Source organism: Trachypithecus francoisi, unplaced genomic scaffold (genome assembly GCF_009764315.1).
Source record: "Trachypithecus francoisi isolate TF-2019V2 unplaced genomic scaffold, Tfra_2.0 Contig00031, whole genome shotgun sequence".
NCBI classification, from domain to species: Eukaryota; Metazoa; Chordata; class Mammalia; order Primates; family Cercopithecidae; genus Trachypithecus; species Trachypithecus francoisi.
In genome coordinates this window covers 7,575-30,651 of record NW_022680464.1, presented here as the reverse complement: position 1 = coordinate 30,651, position 23,077 = coordinate 7,575, and the positions used below count along the sequence as shown (strand labels likewise).

At 40.4% G+C, this 23,077-nt stretch overlaps 1 long non-coding RNA gene across 1 annotated transcript; it reads right to left on the bottom strand.

The window, feature by feature from the left end:
* Positions 1 to 2,577: 2,577 nt before the first annotated feature.
* On the bottom strand, positions 2,578 to 5,368 carry LOC117083612. Its single transcript, XR_004437145.1, has 3 exons — positions 4,948 to 5,368; positions 3,274 to 3,403; positions 2,578 to 3,027 (listed from the first exon to the last, which is right to left on the bottom strand). It is a non-coding gene; the product is annotated as an uncharacterized LOC117083612 (long non-coding RNA).
* Positions 5,369 to 23,077: the final 17,709 nt, after the last annotated feature.

Sequence of the window (23,077 nt, the reverse complement as noted above, 5' to 3'; positions counted from 1 at the left end):
TAGGGAAATCGGTGCCCAGACATCAAAGATAGAAATGAAACATATGATCAGTAAGAGACTTGCATGGGATTCTGCCTTGCTGGAGAAAGCCAAAATAATGGAGGCAGCCTTGCATTCCTAGAGGCAAGACCTGTCGGGTCGATGAAATCTGAGAAGAGTCAAGGTAACAGATTTATTGGATAGGCAGACATTGGATAGATTTATTGAATAGATAGTGTAATGCAGCTCTCTGGACCAGCTGTAAATGAGATAAGACAGAAATAATCACTCTGGCAAGACAGACCTCGTTAATTAGAATTTAGGAGATAAGGCTTGAAGGTATTGGGGTCCTCACAGCTTGATCAGACTTAGAAAGCATTTTTTTGGCCTCTGCACTCCTAGTTGAAACAAAATTATTTACCTATAGACTTAGGTGAATGCTATACTGCCTACAGGCACATAACTCCAAGCTATATGAGGACCAAAAACTTTTAACACTTTGTTTTGGTCTACTGGAATTATCTCCAACCTTCTCCCTGCATCTGGTTACAGCAATACATTTTTTTTTTTCCTAGTTTGTCTGTATCTCATTATTGGGCTGCGAGAAAACACAGCCGGACCCAGCTCAGTTTCGAGAACAACAACAGCAAAGCGTAAAATATTTCCCCTCTGGCCCTTTACAGAAAAAGCTTTCCAGTCCCTGGTACAGGCCTTTGCATAGCAGGGCAGTGAAGCCTAAGTGACTTCCTTCTTTCATTCTGTTGATGAATACCAAAGATGGATTGATTGCTTCTTCAAAAATAAGAAGTGAGAAAATTAGCATGGATATTTTAAAATCTTAAGAAAAAATAACTTCTAGTAGCAATAGTGTTTACTATAGAAACTAGAAAAAAAGTTTAAAAATTGCATCTGCTACTAGAATCAAGAAGGGAGGCTCAAGGACAAGAGGCAGAGAGAACAAGCAAAAATGGAAAACATAACAGAATTAGATACAGACACCACAAGAGATGAAAACATAAACTCAGACATGTGGACCACGTCAGTTTCAAGGAAACCAAAATACAAGAACAGAATTAAAACCTGCCCTGGATAGCAAAAGATCTAAACTGGCATAGAGAAAAAGCTGAATCAATGAAATAGAAAATTAGATACTCTAAAGATTGAAAGAAAAAGACCAAAGTACATGAGAAACACAAGATACAGAGATTGAGTGTAAAGAAATTAATTTTCTCTAGAAGCCATCAGAATAATTGAAAAAGAAGCAATTACAGCTTTTATTATGTAACTATATGCCCTAGGTATTGGAGTAAGTACTTTACATTCATCACCAATAAACTTAAATTTTTTTTTTATTTTTTATTTTTGAGGAAAAACATGTAGGGAGCCTGGGAAGCCTATAAATTGCCCATACTTAGCTACGTAACAAATAAACCGGAAATCAAACTCTGGAGTGACTAAACTTCATACCTGATATTCCATGCCCCTAATGTAAGAAGCAAGAATAAAAATTTTACACATGCATATAATTCACCTTTTAGAAATTCTCAATATGTCTTAGGGTTGTTTTTTGTTTTTTAAAGGTTGAAAAACAGTTCTGCCAAAAGGAAGCCTCTTTAATCTCCTCAAAACAAGTGTTTTTGAACGTGGGACCATTTTGCAAAGAAAGTCTCTTATAAACTACTCTTGATTTTCAAGGTGGACTTCCAATAGGAATATTTGAAAGTATCCTAAAAGGGGTTGCTTTGAATGTTAAGCACATCTTGTTGAAAATCAGGTTTCTCAAACTAAGCATTACTGACATTTGGGCTGGATAATTGCAGGAGGCTGTCCAGTTTATTGTAGAATGTTCGCATCATCCCTGGCCTGGCCCACAAGACACCAGCAGCACCTCTCCCCCAAAGTTGTGACAACCAAAAACGTCTCCAGATATTGCCAGTATCCCCTAGGGGGGCAAAACTGCCCCCAGTGGAGAATCACTGCTCTAAGCCTATCAATAAGATCTATCCCTAAAGTGAGAGAAAGTTATTTCTCTTCTTTCACTTTGACTGACATCTCTGTTTCTCATTTTGCTTCCTCAAGCCATTTCACCACCTTTACTTTCTTTTTCTTCCTCTTCTTTTTTTTTTTCTTTGTAATGACTTTACCTTAGCGCAACAAAGGGATTCCATTGCCTATTTTCTAAAGCTTACCAGGATTTAGGGAACAATCCTCCAAAAAAAAAGTGTCCAGTTAGGCTTCCACTTAAGGACTAGGAACCAGCCCAAGGGTACAATCCTTTGTGTTTCAAATGCAGGAGGTGGGGAGTAAAAGATTCTCTCATCTCACATTAAATTTAGCCTTCTATAATGAAGTCTTTTCCTGCACACACTTATAAGAGCTACTCAGACCTACTCTCTGCTTTTATATGACACCCTAATCAATTTGGCCGATTTTCCCTCTTCCGTGACCCCCGAACAAAACAATACAGGCAGACATATCAGATGATGTTTTATTTGAACAGCATTCTGGGCAGAACAGAATTAATGGCTGAAATGATCATTTATTTTACCTTCACGATTTATAAAAATGACTGAAAAAAATCATAGCCATAAAAGCCAATAATGACAGAAGTCTTTTTATTCAAATATCCCACCTTACTGATGTCCAGAATAATCAACATATTTCAAAGGGTATATTTCAAAAACATACCCTAGCAACTCAGCCAGCCACTGTCACATGGAATAAGAGGACATGCCCTGGCCATTAGAACCGTGCTGTCCTCGCTCTTGTGTCCCTCCATGGGACAGACATCACCTTTTAAGACAACCGTGCCACTGTCTCCAACAGTTTTCCACAGAGTTCTTGTTTCTCTTCATCTGAATCTTTTCGGCGCAATTTGATGTCTTGAACTATTTCTGATAGTTGCACACAAGATCTCAGGGACTGGATCTTTTAGTTATGAGACCAGCCCTCTTAGATAGCAGACAGTAGTTACAGTGCTTGCTCTCTCTTCTTTTCATCCTTCCAGAGTTGCCTTCATCTTCATTTCCTGCATCTGGTAAAGTCTCTCTGAAAATGTGAAACCGACGGCAGAACGTAGCAAGCTGGATGGAGAAGCCGGAAACCCCTCCCCCACTCTCACCCCCCAACGCCGGCCGGGCCGGGCAGGTCCTGTTTCGGATCCTGCACACTGTGGAAGCTTCTTGCTTCCCTGTTTTGGTGGGTGAAATCTTTGCTGTTCAAAAAGGCGTTTTTGCATAGAGATTTTAGGACGTGTTTATTCTAGTAACCTAGTGTTTTCTTTTTTCATTATACATGTCGGGAACTCCAGGGAGGCCTCCGCCAGAGATTCCCTTAAATGCTGGTCTCTCTTCCTGCTTCTCCGCCCCGTGGCCTTTTGGAGGCATGGTGCTTCCCTGTCCGCGGGCAACAATCACAGCATCACCTGAAAGGGGCAGCAGAGTGAACCGCAGACCCCCGGAGTGACGCCTTGGAGATGAACCCTTTGAATCTGGGAACCCCTCTGACGGCCGGGACTCCCAGGATTCCCTTCCATAGAGGGAGTCCACGGTGGTCGCAGCCGGCGGCTGAGTCCTCCTTAGAGTGCCGAATCAGAGAAGACCCGCGTCAGGTTTGGGATGTAAGGGGGAGAGGGAGAGGTTAGAGAGGCATCATTGGATAAGCAAAGAATGCTACTCTGGGAAAAGGAGGCAGAAAAGACGTAGGGAAGCATGTTCCTCTTAATCCCTTCCCCGTGCCGCCCGTGGATCCCTGGATCTTCTTGTCATGCAGACAGGCTGCAGCCACACACACGACCCCGGGCCGGAAACATGCACACGCGCGCGCACACACACGCCCCGCCGCGAGTTGCACGCTGCAGACTTCTGCCTGACTTCCTGGCCAAAAACACCGCACCTCTGGGGCCAGACCATGAATTCCTGTGGTCTAGAACTGACACCACTCCCCCTACTCCACCCTACTCCTGCAACACACACATTCAGACTCTACACTGCACCCTGAGCATGCCAGGTACCACTTAAGGGAAGCCCGAGCAGCTCTCCCCTATAAACGACTACCTTCCCCACTGCCTGATGTCTATTTAAATCTCCTACAAGCTCGCCTACAGCGAGCCGAGGTGCATCTAAGCCAGGTAGTAGACGGAGGAGGAGCCTGGGGTGAAAGTGAACCTCAGAGAACAGTACTAAATCACTATTCAAGGGACGGCACGGGAAAGCCTCCAACTCTCTCCTGAACCTTTCAGGCCCTACCAGCAGGCCAGTTCCAACGCCCGATCCTGCAGACTCGAATCCCTCAGCGATTTTCCAGCCGGCCCTTCCAGGCCACTTTCTACATCCATCCTCTCCCCAGCCAGTTCCCAACATGTGGCCTCAAGTACTCTAGCCAGAGACAGATTCCAGGCTGACTCCATCATGATGTGCCCCCTAACCTTGTACTGACTGCCCAAATTATCCGAGTCCTCCGGAGCCCACTGTCCCTTTCACCGGCGTCCTTTGCTCTCGTTCAAATCCGCTTTCCACGCGCCCCACTTTACACCCATCCTCCTGCCGCTCTGGTCAAGGCACGTTTGCTCTCCACTCTGCGCCCCCAACACTGTACGCTCACGCTGCTCCCACCCTATCCCCCGGTGACACCCCCACTTTCCTTCTGCGGCTGTCCCCTGGCCAGGCTCCCGCGCCCCAAGTCCAGCCTCCCCGCTCGGTCCCCTCCCTCGCCGCACGGTCTTTCCTTCTTCCAAAGTCTGCCCTCTGGGCCCCCGCTGGAGCTAGTTCTGCCCTCCTGCTCTGCCCGTCGTCCCCGCTCGAACATCCCAATGGCCACCAGGTTTCAAAGTGGCTCGGACAGGCACCAGACACAGGGGACAGAGGCCAGCCGGCTCTCCCGGGCGCCAGCCGCTCCTCCCGCTATCCCTCCTGGACTCCCCCGGGCTCCAAGACCTCGCCCCACCACCCAGCAGCCTCACAAACTTACTTGCGGGTCGCCAGGAGGGGGCTGCGGTGAGCGGCGGCGGGCCCAGCGGCGGCGAGTGCGCCCCTCTCGGCAGGGCTGGGCGGCGCGGCGCCGGCGCTGCGCTCCTGCGGCCGCGAGGTGAATGGGCTCAGCCTGACGCAGCCCAGCTCTGCCCCCGCTGCCGCCGGCGCCGTCGAGCGCTTGCAGACATGCTCAGTTTCCGGACCTGCCCGCGTGGAAGCTACCAAGAGCCGGCAGCGACGGGGGAGACCGAGAGGAGCCGCGGGGCGCCGCGAGCCGGAGGCTACCACGCCGGGGGCGGGGGGAGCCACGCACCGCTAAAAATAGCTCCTGCGGAAGCCGCGAGGACTTAGCGCGAACCCCTACGCGAGCGCGGCCCTCTGACTCGGGTTCGGGGTTTTACACTCGTTACCGCGGCGGGGACCGGAGCTCGGATCCCCACCCGAGTGGAGACTGCACCTCCAGTGCTGGCGCCCACTAGAATAGCCCGGACTAAGCCAGAGCTGCCCCGATTTCGGGGTCCCGCCTATCGGGCAACTCTAATACTAGGTTCTCCCTAGAGAAGCAGAGGAAAGTTTTGTTAAAGCGGTAAAAAAGCTTCTGCGTTGCAAGGAAATTTATTCAGATTTACGGAGGAAAAAATGTTTTTCAGATGCTTTGGTTGCTGGGAAAAACAAGGAGGAAAGGAAGGCGAAGTCCGACAGCCTAGAGAGGGACCCAAGGCCGCTTGGAGCGGGCTGAAGGGGGATCTGCAAAGAGCTTCTAAAATTCAGAATTCTTTGCAAGGCGTTTGTGACTTCTCATTCCGCAGTATTTTGCATAATTCGTTGACACCCAACCCTGACCTTGGAGATTTTCTTGTTCCTGTCGCCTGAACTGTAATTTACTTTCTCCACATGCTGCCTTCACTCCTTCCCCCTACAACCCGGTTTTAAATTGCAAAACGAAAAGGGTGCAAACTCTGGATGGGTAGATTCCGAGACCTGAACTGGAACCTGGCTGTTCTGTAACCTTGAGGAAAGGAGTTGGTCCTGTTGCCGAGTTCGGGATGTATCCCAGATCCCCTGTGCATCCAGCAAACACTTTAAGCGTAGGAGCCTTTCAGCCACCTCACCTACAAATTAGCTATTTTCCGCTATTAGTGTTCACTATATTCTACCTTAATTTCTGATCATTTATTATTTTTTAAAATTCTGTCCTTTAAAGTGAGAGGTACAAATATTTCCTGGGTCAAATTTCAGTCTCCTTTCACTCACCTCTCACAGCCACCAAATGAGAGAATCATTATTATTCCCATTTGACAGACAGGGATGTTGAAATTTAGAGACAGGTGCTTATCTCTTGCCTGGACTAAAGAGTCGTGAACCTAGGGTCGGCCAGACTAGAAACTTTCATGGTTTCCGCATAACCTATTTCCCTGAATCAATAGCTTTACCTGAGATAAGGGCTCAAGAAAATTAGATACTAATTCTCAGTGGCGTGGCGTGTCAACAATAAGCCGATTGATAAGCCGATTGCAGGTTTTGTTCCCATTATTTTCCCCTAATTTCTTTACGAGCATTCGCAGCTTAAATTTTCTGTTATATTGAAAGTGATAACGTTTCATTTTTATTCAATCAGAAAGAATTTACTGAGAATCTTCGACAAGCAATGTACAGACTAGGTGTGTATTTTAAATTTAGTTCAGACTCTGTGATAAAGCTACTTTGTTTTGACAGTATTATAAATTAAATAGACTTTGCTAACCCTACTAAATAATGTACACGTGTTTTTTCATAGAACTGTAGTGGAATTTGTCTATTTGTGTCAAGATGTCCTCTCTCCTAAGATATCTGCGCCCTTCCATCCCCACTTGCAATTTAGTGCCATGTGCACCCCAAAATAAGTAATCAATTAAGGTTTGATCTTTTACTTTTTTACTGAAGCTGCAAATGTCATCTGCAGGACCAGGGCCACTTTATAGTGACAACGTCATGTTTCTAATTTTCCATAGGTGATTCATTGGGAGATCAAAATGTGAATTTCCTTAGAATATCAACACAACTCATTCCTTTCTATCAGTGGTGAAAGAAGGTGAAAAATAAACTTTATTTTCATCCTGGATGCTTTCATTCTTCCTCCTTCAGTAATTATTCTTAAGGTGGTATGACACTCTGAACATCTTCATGCTACAGCATACACACTACCCATACTCATGAAACAGGGAAGAATTTGATTTCAAAGTCTCTTTGGTGTCCTATGGAAAAGTGTAGTTCAAAAACGTACTACATTCTGTACTCTCAGTAACAAGTGACAGGAACGCAATTCTAACTTAGGCAGAGAAAATGCATGGGGCCATGTAACTCAGAAGTCAAGAAATAGCAGGGCTTGTCCTGGGCTTACCAACATCAGGAAGAATATGATATTCTCTTTCTCTAACTTGCTTTCAGCATTACTTCCTGTGCTGGTTTAATTCCCCTCACATTATGTCCATAGGGCCAGCCCTACACAGTTGACGAATTTTGTAACCTTACGAAGAAATCGAGTCTCTTGTTCTGTTGAGCAGATCAGTCTTTGAAGGTGTACTCTTATTGGCTGTCCTGGCTCACACAATCAAACACCTGCATCCTCTTGGGGATGAAAGATTCTCAAAAGGGAAAAAAAGTATTTGGTTAGCAAAAGAAGGAATAGGGGATGTTTGCAAGATAAAAATAATGGATATCCAGTAAACTCATAGACTGGCCTGTTTTCCCATGGACAAAAAAGGACAGCAAGTGTGTTGGGAGGTCTGTTGGTTTCAGTTATTCAGAAATGAGCAAGATAATAGTAATGCTTTGAAGTGAACTTTTCCTGTCTCTTTTTAGGCTCAGTTGCTTTGATTTGCCTGCCTAAGGGTAACAGAGAGTCCCCTCTTTGTTGCCTTTTCATCTTTATTTCAGGGCCCTGGTTATTTCCAAGGTGGTGCCACCCATGAAAGATGGCTAATGAGCCACCCAGCCAACTGATGCTTTCAGTCCCCAATCTGTTCTCTGCAGAAAAAGGATATTTTCCGTATTATTAAAGCCCGTTTTTTCTGTTTTGATTTAATGTACTTGATCGTTATGTAAACCATTTGATAATAAAAAGTGGGGTTTTTCCATTATGCCTCAAAACATGAACAGATAGGGGGAAACGCTGCTGTCCTTATAGTTTTGTATTATTTCTTATGCTAGAATTATTTAAATAATTGGCTGTCTTTTCTTTTCTCTCTACTTATGTAATTTGTTACCTCCTTTAATATTTGTTATTCTAGGAATAAATCAATGCAATCCATGAATCACCTAATTTAAACTGCATTTATAGTTATGTTAAACTTATCAAATCCAGGATCTTTTCCTTGACCTTCTTCTCATGACTTTGTACATTGTCTTCTAGGAACTCCTCCCTTAGCTCTGTCACACCACAGCACATATCTTTTTTTCTTCTGTCTCTGAAACGGATTCTCACTCTGTTGCCCAGGCTGAAGTGCAGTGGCACTATCTCGGCTCATTGCAACCTCCGCCTCTAGGATTCCAGTGACTCTCCTGTCTCAGTCTCCCACAGACCACATCTTAACCTACACCTCGGATGATTCCTCTTCTCCTAGTTCTCTTTTATCTCATCTCTGTAACTCTTTGTCCCTCTCTACACCACTCTGCCTTTTGTTTTAGTTATCTACATACTTGCTTCTCCTCCCCCACTAAACAGCAAGTTTCTGGAGGACTGGGAAAATGGCAAATTTATATTTGTGTGTATTTTATCTTCATGGATGCTCAAATAGGTGCTTGCTGATGCATTGAGGGATTATAGGAACAGGAGGTGAATACTTAAGTCTGAAACAGGGGGATGCATGAGTTGGGCACTAAGTCATCTGCTTTTAGGGAGTGAAGGAAAGATGGAGAGAGCTGGCGCTGCAGGTAGGCTGACATGCAACATACACTACTAGTTTCACCATTTTGTGTAGGGATACCTCTGTATAGTCCCTTCTTTTTTTTTTTAATTTCTCTTACTTTGAATTCCTTCACTAAGATGTATGCTACACTGCCAAGCATCTGGTATACTTCCAGGTATTGGCACTGACCACTGAGCATATTCTCCTTGCGTTGCACAGAGACACACCATTTTAGAGACTTGGACACTAGCCTGTCTTTCTATTGTATCTCTTTCATACCAAATTTGCTTTTAGAAAATCAGAACCAAGGTAGAAATGTGAAACAATCTATCAATGAGTTTTTTAAGAGAAAAGGAAATATCAAGACAGCTTCATTAAAGAGCTATTAAAAGTTTGTCTTCTTGATAGCTATATTCCCATTATTAAAAATACTAAATTTGGAGAACTAAATAGGAGTCGTTCAAAGTCACTTATGCCCAGATTATTTTTTCATTTCATGACTATAGATAAATGTCACAACAGATACATTAATGATATGTACTAAAGATATAAATGCACACTTCTCCCCTCTCTCTGCACTTTAAGGCTGAAACAATTCTAGATAATAGTCATGGGACGTTAAGGATCACACAATATTTGTGAATCAAAGATGCTTATTGACTAAAAGTCTTAGCTCTGATGGCCCTTTCCTCAGGAAAGAAGAATGTGGATAATTATGTACTTCAAATACCAGACCGCTTTTTTTCTTGCCTCTGAATCTGATGCAAACATGGCTTAGTTCTTGCAGAAACAGCAAGATCCTGATAAAGCTACAACTTGTTTTACTTCTCTTTGAATCCAATGCTACAGTAACAGGTATGTTTAAGGTGCCATCTCAAATTCTCAAATATAACTAAGAAATCTATGACCATTAGTTTATTTCCACAATGTTTATAATGTAATGAATTCAAAATACTACTCTGCATCAATTAATATAATTATAATATTCAACATCTATTGGTACTGCTATGTGTCTCTTTCTGTGGTAGGCACTCCCTTCGCATACTACTTATTTAATTCTCATAGCAATCCAATGAGGTATATAGTATTTTAGCCTGTTTTCGGTTGGACATATAGAAATTCAACCTAAACTGGCGTAGGCGAAAAGGGAAATTTTCTGGCACAATAGTAGTGTGGAATATAATCTCCAGAAGACAGGGAGCTTCTCTGAGCCTCAGGAGGTGGAAATGCCATCACAATTCTGTCCGTATCTCATTAACTGGTTTATTTTTCCACCTTGCAGACAGGCTTTTTTTCACAGCCTGTGCAGTCCCTGGATCCCTTCATTAAAAGAGGACAGAATCTATTCATTTTGCTTTGGTTTAGAAGTTTCCAAAGAACTCGGTGGCTTTCTTCCAAAGAATATAGAAAAGGAAGAATAGCAACTTTAGAGTGGAGAATGCTGGCTGAAACTTTCTTAACCAGTGATGTCATGTGACTATCATTTACTGTCTAATATGATGTAATGATAAAGGCTCCTCATGTCTGTGGATTTCTTTCCAAAAACCTGCAACTCCAGTTGAATCATGAGAAAATATCAGATAAACTCAAATCAAGAGACAATCTACAAAATACCTGACCAGTACTCCTTAAAACTGGCAAAGTCATAAAAAACAAAAATGAAGAAACTATTGTATACCAAAAGAGACCAAAAAGACACAACAGCTAAATCCACTGTGGTATCTTAAGTTGTATCCTGGAACAGAAAGAGGACATTGATGAAAACAATCAGTGAAATATGGAGTTCAATTAATAGTAATGTAACAATGTTAATGTTAATAGTAATTAACCAATGTTAATGTTTTGACAAATGTAAGATGTTAACCATGGGGCAAATTGGGTGAAGGATTACAGGAACTCTGTGAATTATTTTTACAACTTTTCTAAAAACATAAAGTTATTCTAAAATTTAAAAATGTATATTTTAAAAATACAGAGGAAAAGAAATCCCTGGAAAAATATGATCCAAGAAGCTTGGGTTAGGTGCCCATCCAAGACAGATTTACTGAATAGCAGGCAAGTGCATCCAGCAGAAAATGTCGCCTGGGGTCCAGACATGGTATTCTAGCCATTCCCAGGGAAGGAGAGTGGGCAAGAGGGATGGAAAAATATAGTTATGAAGCAGGCAGGATTGCAGCTGGTGAGTAATGTAGATGAAAAAGCTGAAGGTCAAAGAACTAAGTACTGTATTTCATCAATCTAAGATAAAATAATCCACATGTTAAACTTCAAAAATTGGGATGTATCTTTTCTTTTTTGGTGATTTGTCAACAATGTTGTAGATTTAACAAAATATGGGTAATTTTCTTAAACATAGTAAATTATAAGACCCAGGATTCCAACACAAGTTCTTAGTTTAACTGTCATTCTTTTCAAGCTTTCCTCGATATTGACCACACTGTCATATAAAACAAATGTTGATTATGTAGACAAAACTGCAAGAACAAAAGTAGAGTTGAAACCATGACAAATTTGATCTAAGAATTTATTAATCTGATAGTTATCAAGACACCATACATATCTAGAGACACCAAATTAGATAGAACTCTGTGAAATTAGGATACTCGAGGACCAAGATGTAAGTTATTTGACATGTAATATGCAAGATAAGTTATAACACTCCATTTTATAAATTTTAAGTTAACATTTCAGTTCAAGTAGCTAGAAAGAAGCTAGATATATTTTTAAAATAACTTTTCTTAGCCCTATACCTCATTAGTTTAATAAGATACTTATGAAGCTAGTAACATGGCATTTGTGTTTCATTCCTGTAGTATACAATAACATACTATTAAGAAAACAACTGAAGACAATGAGGCAGAACCTCTACCAATTCCACTTTTTAATTCATTATCATTTATTGTACACCTGTTATTAGCCATATACCCTAGTGATATGTATTTTTAAAAAGGTAGATAAACTTGGTTCCTGCTTTCATGAAACATGGATTTCAGCATAAAAGAAAGAGGTTTCAGAGTGTAATTACAAGTAAGGTAAGAATTTTAAAACTGTAGAAGTTTTGGGAGCACATAGCCAGAGAATTTAATCTAGTCCAGAAGGACAGAAATGGCCTAAGGAAGTGATACTTAAGCTGATACTTTTAATAAAATAAGTACAGACATTTATTGAGCACTTGCTTTGTGCCAGGCACTCACTTCGGTGCTTTACCCAACATGACAGATACAGTCCAGATGGCTAGCTCATCATATATTCAGACCTCTTTCTAGAGGTTTTATTGTAGGCATAAGTTGAATGGCTAAAAGTCTACCTTTCTCAAACATCCTTGTAGCTGGAACCCCAGGTATAATTTAGGTTCTACCAGTTTGAAGTTTTTGGCTAGCACACTGTCTCAAAACTCTGCTGACATTTACATGTCTACAGAAACACTTTTGTCTGATTGCTTTACCTATAGCTACCTCATCTGAGGTAGTTGCCTTGAAAGATTGTGTGTATTTTCCATTCATTCACTTCCACCAATTTTCTTGGCCTCTAAGCCTATAGCATGGGTAAAATTTCAGCAGCCCAAGGAGGTTGGGGAGCAGGGGGAAATTACAAAGTCAACCCAAAGGAAATTCTGCATGCTTACAGAATAGCAATATTTATCTGTTTTTAAATTGTATTTGCATGAAGCAGGAGATTATGTGTGTGTGAATGGATTCGAGTTTGCTAAACCAAGGAAGAAAGAGGAACATAATTTATTAATGTGGGGTCACTCATCAGAGAGTCTGTCTTTAATGTGCTAGCAGTTGGAAAAGGTTCTAACAATTTGTCCACTTGGTTAACTTAACCTGGTCTTAATGTAAATGTAAAATATGCAGTGAACTGTGATAAATGAAGATGTTAAAAATTCCTAGCTGTGATATAACAAGGATCTAAGAAGGTATGGAGATGGGGATGTTGGAGTGACATTATCCGGGATGATTGGCTCGACAACTCGCTGTTGGTCTCTGGGAAGGCCCAGAAGACCCTGCTTTCACCAAAACACCAAGTGCTGCATTGACTTCCCTCTTTTGCCAAGAATAAAGGTGGGAGATACTGATATTAAAGTGGTTTCTGGCCGGGTGCGGTGGCTCAAGCCTGTAATCCCAGCACTTTGGGAGGCCGAGACGGGCAGATCACGAGGTCAGGAGATCGAGACCATCCTGACTAACACGGTGAAACCCTGTCTCTACTAAAAAAATACAAAAATCTAGCCGGGCGAGGTGGCGGGCGCCTGTAGTCCCAGCTACTCCGGAGGCTGAGGCAGGAGAATGGCGGGAACCGGGAGGCGGAGCTCACAGTGAGCTGAGATCCGGCCACTGCACTCCAGCCCCGGCGAGAGAGCCAGACTCCGTCTCAAAAATAAATAAATAAATAATAAATAAATAAATAAATAAAATAAAGTGGTTTCTAGGATTTGATGTAAATGAAAGACTACTAGGGTGGAAGAGGCCAGGGAGCAGTTTACTCACCAGAATCAAGGTGGATGTGATTACCATGATATCATTATAGATTATCATTATATCGTTATCAATCTATTTATTTTATTTGATAAGGCTCTAATCAGAAAGGTGTGACTCACCTATAAAATACCATAGGGTCCTTAGGTCCTTAGGATGGAAAAACCTGAGTGTTACTCTCAGGTCCTGCTTAATCTATATAACTGAGATAGCTTTAGTTTTAGTGAATATACACCTGACTTAAACCATCAAAACAGAGAATCATGACTCTTCATCTAGATTCCAGACCTGGATTAAAATGGTGAAGAGGAGGCAGGACTCGCTTGCAGCTCCCGCTCAAGTGGACAGGGCAGCATGTGGATTCTCACACTGTGAACTTTTGCTCCAAGTACTACCCCGGGAACATACCAGGGAAGCTGAGAGAATCCATAGGCACTTTGAAGGAACTGGATCACTGCTGCAGGCTCCCTGAGATGCTGAAAAACTATGACTCTGCTTGCATTATCAATGGGCAGCAGGCAAGTGCTCATATTACCCGAATTGCTTTTCTGGTCTGGGGCAAGTTCTAAGCCCTGGTCACTGGCTGCCTGGAAATACACTTGGTGCTGTTGCGGCAGGGGGCACGGCAGGAGTGAGACTGGCCTTTAGGACTACCAGCTCCATGGGAGTGGGGTGAGGCCTATGACTGCCAACTTCCCCACACTTCTCTGGTGACTTTTATGACTCAACAGAGGCAGCCATAATCCCCCCAGGAATATAACTCCATTGGGCTGGGAACCATACCACCATCCCCCACAGCAACTGCAACAAGCCCCGCCCAAGGAAAAGCTGAGCTCAGACATGCTTATCCCTGTTCCCACCTGGTGGTATTTCTCTACTCACCCTGGTAGCCAAAGACAAAGGTTATAATCCTTTGGGAGCTCTATGGCCCTGCCCACCACCTGAGAAACCTGAATACTTAACCAGGTTTTCGTAGGGCAAGTTTGCATCCTTCCTATAGGACTGCAGTTGATGGTGTCTGGAAAGTGCCACCTCCTGGCTGGAAGCCAACCAACACAAAACCAGTGCTCCAAACAAAAACGAAAAAAAGGACCCTCGCAGAGTCCACTGCTCTCCTCTGCTACCTCCACCAGAGCACATGCTGGTACCCACAGCTGCAAGACTTGAAGATAGAGCACATCACAGAACTCTTTGCAGACACTCCCCAGTACCAGCCTGGAGCCTGGTAGTTCCACTGGGTGGCTAGACCCAGAAGAGCAAAAACAGCCACTATAATTTGGCTCCCAGGAAGCCAATTAAAAACCAAACCCAACCCAATTATAAACCACACCAAGGGAGCACTCCATGGGACAAAAGAATGTGAACAGCAGCCATTGAATCCCAGATCTCCCTGCATCGTAGTCTACCCAAATTAGAAGAAACCAGAAAAGCAATTCTGGTAATATGAGAAAACAAGGTTCTTTAACACCCCCAAAGACCATACCAGATCTCCAACAATGGATCCACACCAAGATGAAATCTGAATTGCCAGATAAAAAATTCAAGGTCAACTAATAAGCTAATCAAATAGGCACCAGAGAAGGTGAAGTCCAACTTAAATAAATTAAAAACGTGATACAAGATATGAAAGGAAAACTCCTCAGTGAAATAGACAGTATAAATAAAAAACAATCACAACTTCTGGAAGTTGAGGACAAACACACTTATAGAAATGCAAAATACACTGGAAAGTCTCAGGAATAGATTCAAACAAGCAGAAGAAAGAACTTCAGAGCTTGAAGACAAGGCTTTCAAATTAACCTAATCCATTAAAGACAAGGAAAAAAATTTTTTTTTAATAAACAAAGCCTCCAAGAAGTCTGGGACTATGTTAAACATCCAAACCTAAGAATTATTGGTGTTCCTTGGGAAGAAGAGAAATCTAAAGTTTGGAAAACATATTTGAGGGAATAATCGAGCAAAACCTCCCTGAGCTGGCTACAGATCTAGACATGCAAATACAAGAAGCTCAAAGAACACCTGGGAAAATCATCGCAAAAAGGTCATTGCCTAGGCACATAGTCATCAGGCTACCCAAAGTCAAGAAGAAAGAAAGAGTCTTAAGAGTTGTGAGCAGAAGCATCAGGTAAATTATAAAGGAAAACCTTTCAGATTAACAGCAGATTTCTCAGTGAAACCTCACAAGCTAAAAGGGATTGGGGTCCTACTTTTAGCCTCTCTAAACAATTTTCAGCCAAGAATTTTGTATGCAGCAAAACTAAGCTTCACTAATGGAGGAAAGATACAGTCTTTGCTAGACAAACAAATGGTGAGAGATTTTGCCACTACCAAACCAGCACTACAAAAACTGCTAAAAGGGCTCCAAATATTGAAACAAATCTTCAAATACACCAAAATAGAACCTCCTTAAAGCATAACTCTCATAGAACTTATATAACAATAACCCAATGAAAAGAAAAAAAAAAAAACAAGTTATTCAGGCAACAAATAGCACAGTGACTCATATCTCAATACTAACATTTAATGTAAATGGTCTAAATTCTCCACTTAAAAGATAAGGAAGGCAGAATTCACCAGCCAAGTTTCTGCTGTCTTCAGGAGATGCATCTAACACATAAGGACTCACAAAAACTTAAGGTAAAGGGGTGGAAAAAGATATTCCATGCAAATGGACACCAAGAGTGAGCAGGATTAGCTATTCTTATATCAGACAAAGCAAACTTTAAAGGAACAGCAGTTAAAAAAGACAAAGAAGGACATTATATAATGATAAAAGGACTAGTCCAGCAGGAAAATATCAGAATCCTAAATATAGATGCACCTAACACTAGAGATACCAAATTTATAAAGCAGTTACTAATTGTTTTAGATCTCAGACATGAAATAGATGGCAACACAATAATAGTGAGGGACTTTAATGCTCCACTGACAACATTAGATGGGTCATCAAGACAGAAAGTCAACAAAGAAATAATGGACCTAAACTATACCCTACAACAAATGGACTTAACAGATATTTACCAAACATTCTACCCAACAACTGCAGAATATACATTAGTTTCATTAGCATATAAAACATTCGCCAAGATAGGCCACATGATATGCCATGAAACAAGTCTCAGTAAATTTAAGAAAATTAAAATTATATCAAATACTCTCTCAGATGACAGTGGAATAAAATTGGAAATCAACTCCAGAAGGAACCCTAAAAATCATGCAAATACATAGAAATTAAATAGCCTGCTCCTTAATGATCATTGGGTCAACAATGAAATCAAGATAAAAATTAAAAAGTTCTTTGAACTGAACAATAATAGTGACACAACCTATCAAAACCTCTGGGATACAGCAAAAACAGTGCTAAGAGGGAAGTTCATAGCATTAAATGCTTACGTGAAAAAAGTCTGAAAGAGCACAAATAGAAACTCTAAGGTCACACCTTACGGAACTGGAGAAACAAGAACAATCCAAACCTAAACCTGGTAGAAGAAAATAAATAATGAATATCAGAGCAGAACTAAATGAAATTCAAACAAACAAACAAAAAATACAGAAGATAAATGGAATGGAAAGCTAGTTCTTTGAACAGATAAATAAAACTGACAGAGCATTAGTGAGATTAACCAAGAAAAGTATCCAAATAAGCTCAATTAGAAATGAAATGGGAGATATTACAACTGATACCACAGAAATAAAAAAGATTATTCAAGGCTACTATGTATTGGGGGAACCAGCCCCCAGTATTTCAACATAGGTTCTTTTCTATTTTCCCTAACTGTGGGCCAGTCTAAGACATAAAGAGAAAGAGTATAAAAGAGAGAAATTTTAGAGCTGGCTCTCTGGAGGTGACATCACCTATTGGCAGGTTCCGTGATGATGCCTACCTGAGTGGCAAAACCAGCAAGTTTTTATTAGGAATTTCAAAAGGGGAGGGGTATACAAATAGGGAGTGGGTCACAGAGATCACATGCTTCAAATGGCAATAAAAGATCACAAGGGCAGAAGGGCAGAGCAAGGTCACAAGGCCAGGGTGAAATTAGAATTACTAATGAGGTTTCATGTCCCACTGTGCACGCATTATCGTTGGTAAACATCTTAACAGGAAACAGGGTTCAAGAGCAGACAATTGGTCTGACTAGAATTTTACCAGGCTGGAATTTCCTAATCCTGGCAAGCCTGAGGGCGCTACAGGAGACCAGGGCATATTTCATCCCTTATCATCAATTGCATAAGACAGACACTCCCAGAGTGGCCATTTTAGAGACCTCCACCTGGGAATGCATTCTTTTCCCAGGGCTATTCCTTGCTGAGAAAAAGAATTCAGCAATATTTCTCCTATTCGCTTTTGCAAGAAGAGAAATATGACTCTGTTCTGCCTAACCCTGCAGGCAGTCAGACCTTATGGTTATCTCCCTTGTTCCCTGAACATCACTGTTATCCTATTCTTTCAGAATGCCCAGATTTGATATTGTTCAAACACACGTTTTACAAAAAATTTGTACAGATAATGCAATCATCACAGGGTCCTGAGGTTACATAAATCCTCAGCTTATGAAGATGATGGGATTAAGAGATTAAAGTAAAGACAGGCATAGAAAATTATAAGAGTATTGATTGAGGAAGTGATAAATGTCCATGAAATCTTCACAGTTTATGTTCAGAGATTGCAGTAAAGACAGACATGAGAAATTATAAAAGTATTAATTTGAGGAACTAATAAATGTCCATTAAATCTTCACAATTTATGTCCTTCTGCCATAGCTTCAGCCAGTCCCTCCATATGGGGTCCCTAACTTCCAGCAACAACTATGAACACCTTTATGCACATACACTAGAAAACCTAGAGGAGATGGATACATTCCTGGAAATAAACAACCCTCCTTCATTAAACCAGGAAGATATAGAATCTCTGAATAGGCCAATAGCAGTAGAGAAATTGAAATGGTAATTAAAAAATGCCAACAAAAAATAAAATCCAGAACCAGACAGATTCACAGCTGAATTCTATCAGACATTCAAAGAAGAATTGGTGCCAATCCCATTGACAGTACTCTAAAAAATAGAGAAAGAAGGCATCTTCCCTAAATCATTGTATGAAGCCAGTATCACCCTAATACCAAAACCAGGGAAGGAAATAACAGAAAAAGAAAACTACAGACCAATAACCCTGATGAACACAGATACTAAAATCCTCAACAAAATACTAGTGATCCAAATCCAACAGCATATCAAAAAGATAATCCACCATAATCAAGTTGGTTTCATATCAGGGATGTACGGATGGTTTAACATACCTAATTCAATAAATGTGATACACCACATAAACAGAATTAATAAACAAAAATGATGCACTTATGTCAATAGATGCAGAAAAAGTATTTGCAAAAATCCAGCATTCCTTTATGGTTACAACCCTCAGCAAAATTGACATAGAAGGGATGTACCTTAAGGTAATAAAAGCCATCTACAACAAACTCACAGTCAACATTATACTGATGGGGAAAAGTTGAAGGCATTTCCTCTGAGAACTGAAATAAGATAAGGATGAACACTTTTAATACTTCTATTCAACATTGTACTGGAAGTCCTAGCAAGAGCAATCAGAAAAGAAAGAAATAAAGGGTATCCAAATCAGTAAGGAGAAAGTCAGAATGTCACTGTTTGCTGATGATATGATTGTATACCAAGAAAACCCGAAAGACTCATCCAAAAAGCTCCTAGAACTGGTACATGAATTCAGCAAAGTTTCATGATACAAAACGCAAATAAGTAGCGCTGCTATACACCAACAACGACCATGCTGAGAATCAAATTGAGAAATCAACTACTTTTGCAATCATTACAAAAAATACAATACTTAGGAATATACCTTACCAAGTAGGTGAAAGACCTCTGTAAGGAAAACTATAAAATACTGCTGAGAGAAATCGTAGATGACACAAACAAATGGAAACACATTTCATGCGCATGGATGGGAAGAACCAATATTGTGAAAATGACCATACAGCCAAAAGCAATCCACAAATTGAATGCAATTCTCATCAAAATACCAACATAATTCTTCACAAAACTAGTAAAAAGAATCCTAAAATTCATATGGGACCAAAAAGGAGTCTGCATAGCCAAAGCAAGACTAAACAAAAAGAACAAATCACGTTATCCAACTTCAAACTGTATACTGTAAGGCCATAGTCACCAAAACATCATTGTACTGGTATAAAAATAGGTACATAGACCATTGGAAGAGAATAGAGAACCCAGAAATAAAGCCAAATGCATCAAGTCAATTGATCTTTACAAAACAAACAAAAACATAAAGTGGGAGAAGGACACTCTATTCAACAAATGATCTTGGGATAATTGGCTAGTTACATGTAGGATAATTAAACTGGATCCTCATCTCTCACATTATGTAAAAGTCAACTCAAGAAGGATCAAAGACTTAAATCTAAGACCCGAAACCTTAAAGATTCTAGAAGATAACATGAGAAAAACCCTGAAGACATTGGCTTAAGCAAAGACTTCATGACCAAAACCCTAAAAGCAAATGCAACAAAAACAAAGATAAATAGATGAGACTTAATTAAACTGAAAAGCTTCTGCACAGCAAAAGCAATGATCAACAGAGTTAACGGACAACCCACAGATTGGGAGGAAATCTTCATGATCTGTACATCCCACAAAGGACTAATATACAGAATCTACAAAGAACTCAAACAAATCAACAAGAATAAAACAAACAATCCCATCAAAAAGTGGGCTAAGGATGTGAATAGACAATTCTCAAAAGAAGATGCACAAATGTCCAACAAGCACATGGAAAAATGCTCAACATCGCTAATTATCAGGGAACTGCAAATCAAAACCACAATGCCATAACCCCTCACTCCAGCAAAAATGGCCATAATCAAAAGTAAAAAAAAAATAGATGTTGGCATGGATGTCATGAAAAGGGAACACTTCTATACTGTTGGTGGGAATGTAAACTAGTACAACCACTATGAAAAACAGTGTGGATATTCCCTAAAGAACTAAAAGTGGATCTACTGCTTGATCCAGCAATCCCACTACTAGGTATCTACCCAGAGGAAAAGAAGTCATTATACAAAAAAGATACTTGCACAAGCATGTTTATAGTAGCACAATTTGCAATTGCAAAAATATGGAACCAGCTCAAATGCTCATCAACCAATGAGTGGATAAAGAAAATGTTATTGCAAAAATCCAGCATTCCTTTATGGTTACAACCCTCAGCAAAATTGACATAGAAGGGATGTACCTTAAGGTAATAAAAGCTATCTACAACATACATCATGTGATACTAGTCGATCGTAAAAAGGAATGAAATAATGGCATTAGTAGCAACCTAGATGGAATGGGAGACTATTATTCTAAGTGAAGTAACTCAGGAATGGAAAACCAAATATTGTATATTCTCATTCACATGTGGGAGCTAAACTATGAGGACACAAAGGCATAGAATGATACATTGGATTTTGGAGACTCAGGGGAAAGGGGGAAGAGTAGTGAGGGCTAAAAGACTACACGTTGGGTACAGTGTACACTTGACATGGTTTGGCTCTGTGTCCCCACCAAAATCTCACCTTTTATTATAGCTCCCATGATTCTCATGTGTTGTGGAAGGGGCCTTGTGGGAGATGATTGAATCATGGGAGCAATTTTCCCCATACTATTATTATGGTAGTGAATACACCTCACTAGAGTTGATGGTTTTATAAGGGGTTTCTGCTTTCACTTCTTCTCATTCTCTCTTGCTGCCACCCTGTAAGAAGTACTTTTTGCCTTCTCCCATGATTGTGAGGCCTCCCTAGCCACGTGGAATTGTGAGTCAATTAAACCTATTTTTCTTCCAATTATCAGATATATCTTTATCAGCGGCATGAAAATGGACTAATACAACACTGCTTGGGTGAATCTCAGAAATCACCCTAAATAACTTATTCATGTAACAAAATATCACCTGTTTAATTTCAATAGCTTTTATTGAAATTAAAATAAAAAATAAAAATAAATTCCAGACCTAAGATATGTCCCTGGGGTATGGATACATTCATAGAGATGTCTTGCATTACAAGTAAATATTTGATTTCTTCTCCTGATCTTACCCCAAATGCCTTGTGGTTATTGACCAGGATAACTATATCTCAGAAAAAGCAAAGTACCCAGACGTTTCTGAGGGTTATTTTATTCTGATTTTGACCCAGATTGCCACTGTGATCTATTGGAAGGTCATAAATAGAAAATCTGTGCTTAGTCAGTGTTATTGGGGCCCAGTGGTTCTGCAAACTCATCCTATGCTAATTTCCCACTCCCTGAGTGAAGAGTTGGAATAGATATACTTAGCAACTGGTATTAGCTCCTTGACATTGTCCATGAATGCTGTGTCAAGGGAGAAAAAAAGAAAAACCCTCTAGACTTCAACCTCCCTAATAATATCCCAACCTTGGAGAAAAGTTTCACCACCAAATACATGAAAGATACAAGAATAGTGACTGCAATTACATATCCCATTTAACTCACCTGTTTAATTTATGCACAAGCTACATGTACCCTGGGAAAAAAAGGATTCTCAAAAGCCTAATTAAGTGATTATTCCAATTGCAGTTGATTTTTAAAGGTGACCTCATTACTGGAACAACTCAAGACAGCCTCTGGCATCCAATATGCAGCTATTTATTTTCCAGGTGTGTTTTTCATTGTATCCATAAATGCAGAACACTAGAAGGTATTTGCTTTCAACTTTACTTGACATAGAAGCAGAGCAGTATAATTCACCGTCTTGTCTAAGGGAAAGATCAACTCTTTGGTTCTGTTCCATAATATGTAATCCAGAGGCTCCTTGATTATGTCACCATCCCCAGGTTTTTTTCTGGACAACTACACTGATGACATCATGCTAGTGGGATCTGATTATTGGAACATAGTAGGTATGTAAGGTCCCTTAATAAGACAAATGTGTGCCCAGAAGATAGATTCAGATAAAAATCTATTTACCTATTTATTTGATTTCCAATTTTTTTTTAATATTGACTCTGCCAACCGGACCGTATGTTCCATGAGAGCAAGGATTGTGTTGGCCTCATTCACCACTATATTTTCAGCACGGTACTGGCACCTACAATAAACAAGTGTTCGATGGACAGGTGTGTTCTTTACCGTACACTCTATTCTAAAGAATGGTGAAGATTTTATAACAGCTAAATCCCCAAGGTAGAGATGAAGTTTTATACTGCTAGGCATTATAATTCAGAAAGATTTTGAATTCTACTGAAACAAGATTTGATGTGGAGTCATTTGGAGGAAGAAGCATGGTTTGGAATAGGTAATAAACATAAATTTTCTCAATTCTCAGTAACTTGTGTTTGAAGGAACTCCCATTTATAAGAAAGGATGGAATAATTACTTACTTTGAGAGATGCTAGGAAGATACTGGTCACATAGGGCAATCATAATATTCTATTACATATTTGTTGTTTTCTTTTAACATTTATTATTGAGCAATGAATCTTGAAACATCAAAATACTGCATATTTATTAAGACAGGAGGTCAAAGCAACAAAAGAAAGGACTAAACAAAAGTGAAACATCACTAAGACGATTTCCTATCATATTTTTTAGCAGAAGACATTAATAAGAAGAACTATATTTTTTTGCCTATCTAAATAGCAGTTGGTAAAGACTTTTTTGTACTAAAATTTAAATTGCATTTTTAAATGTCTTTAGGAAAAGATACAAGAATGAA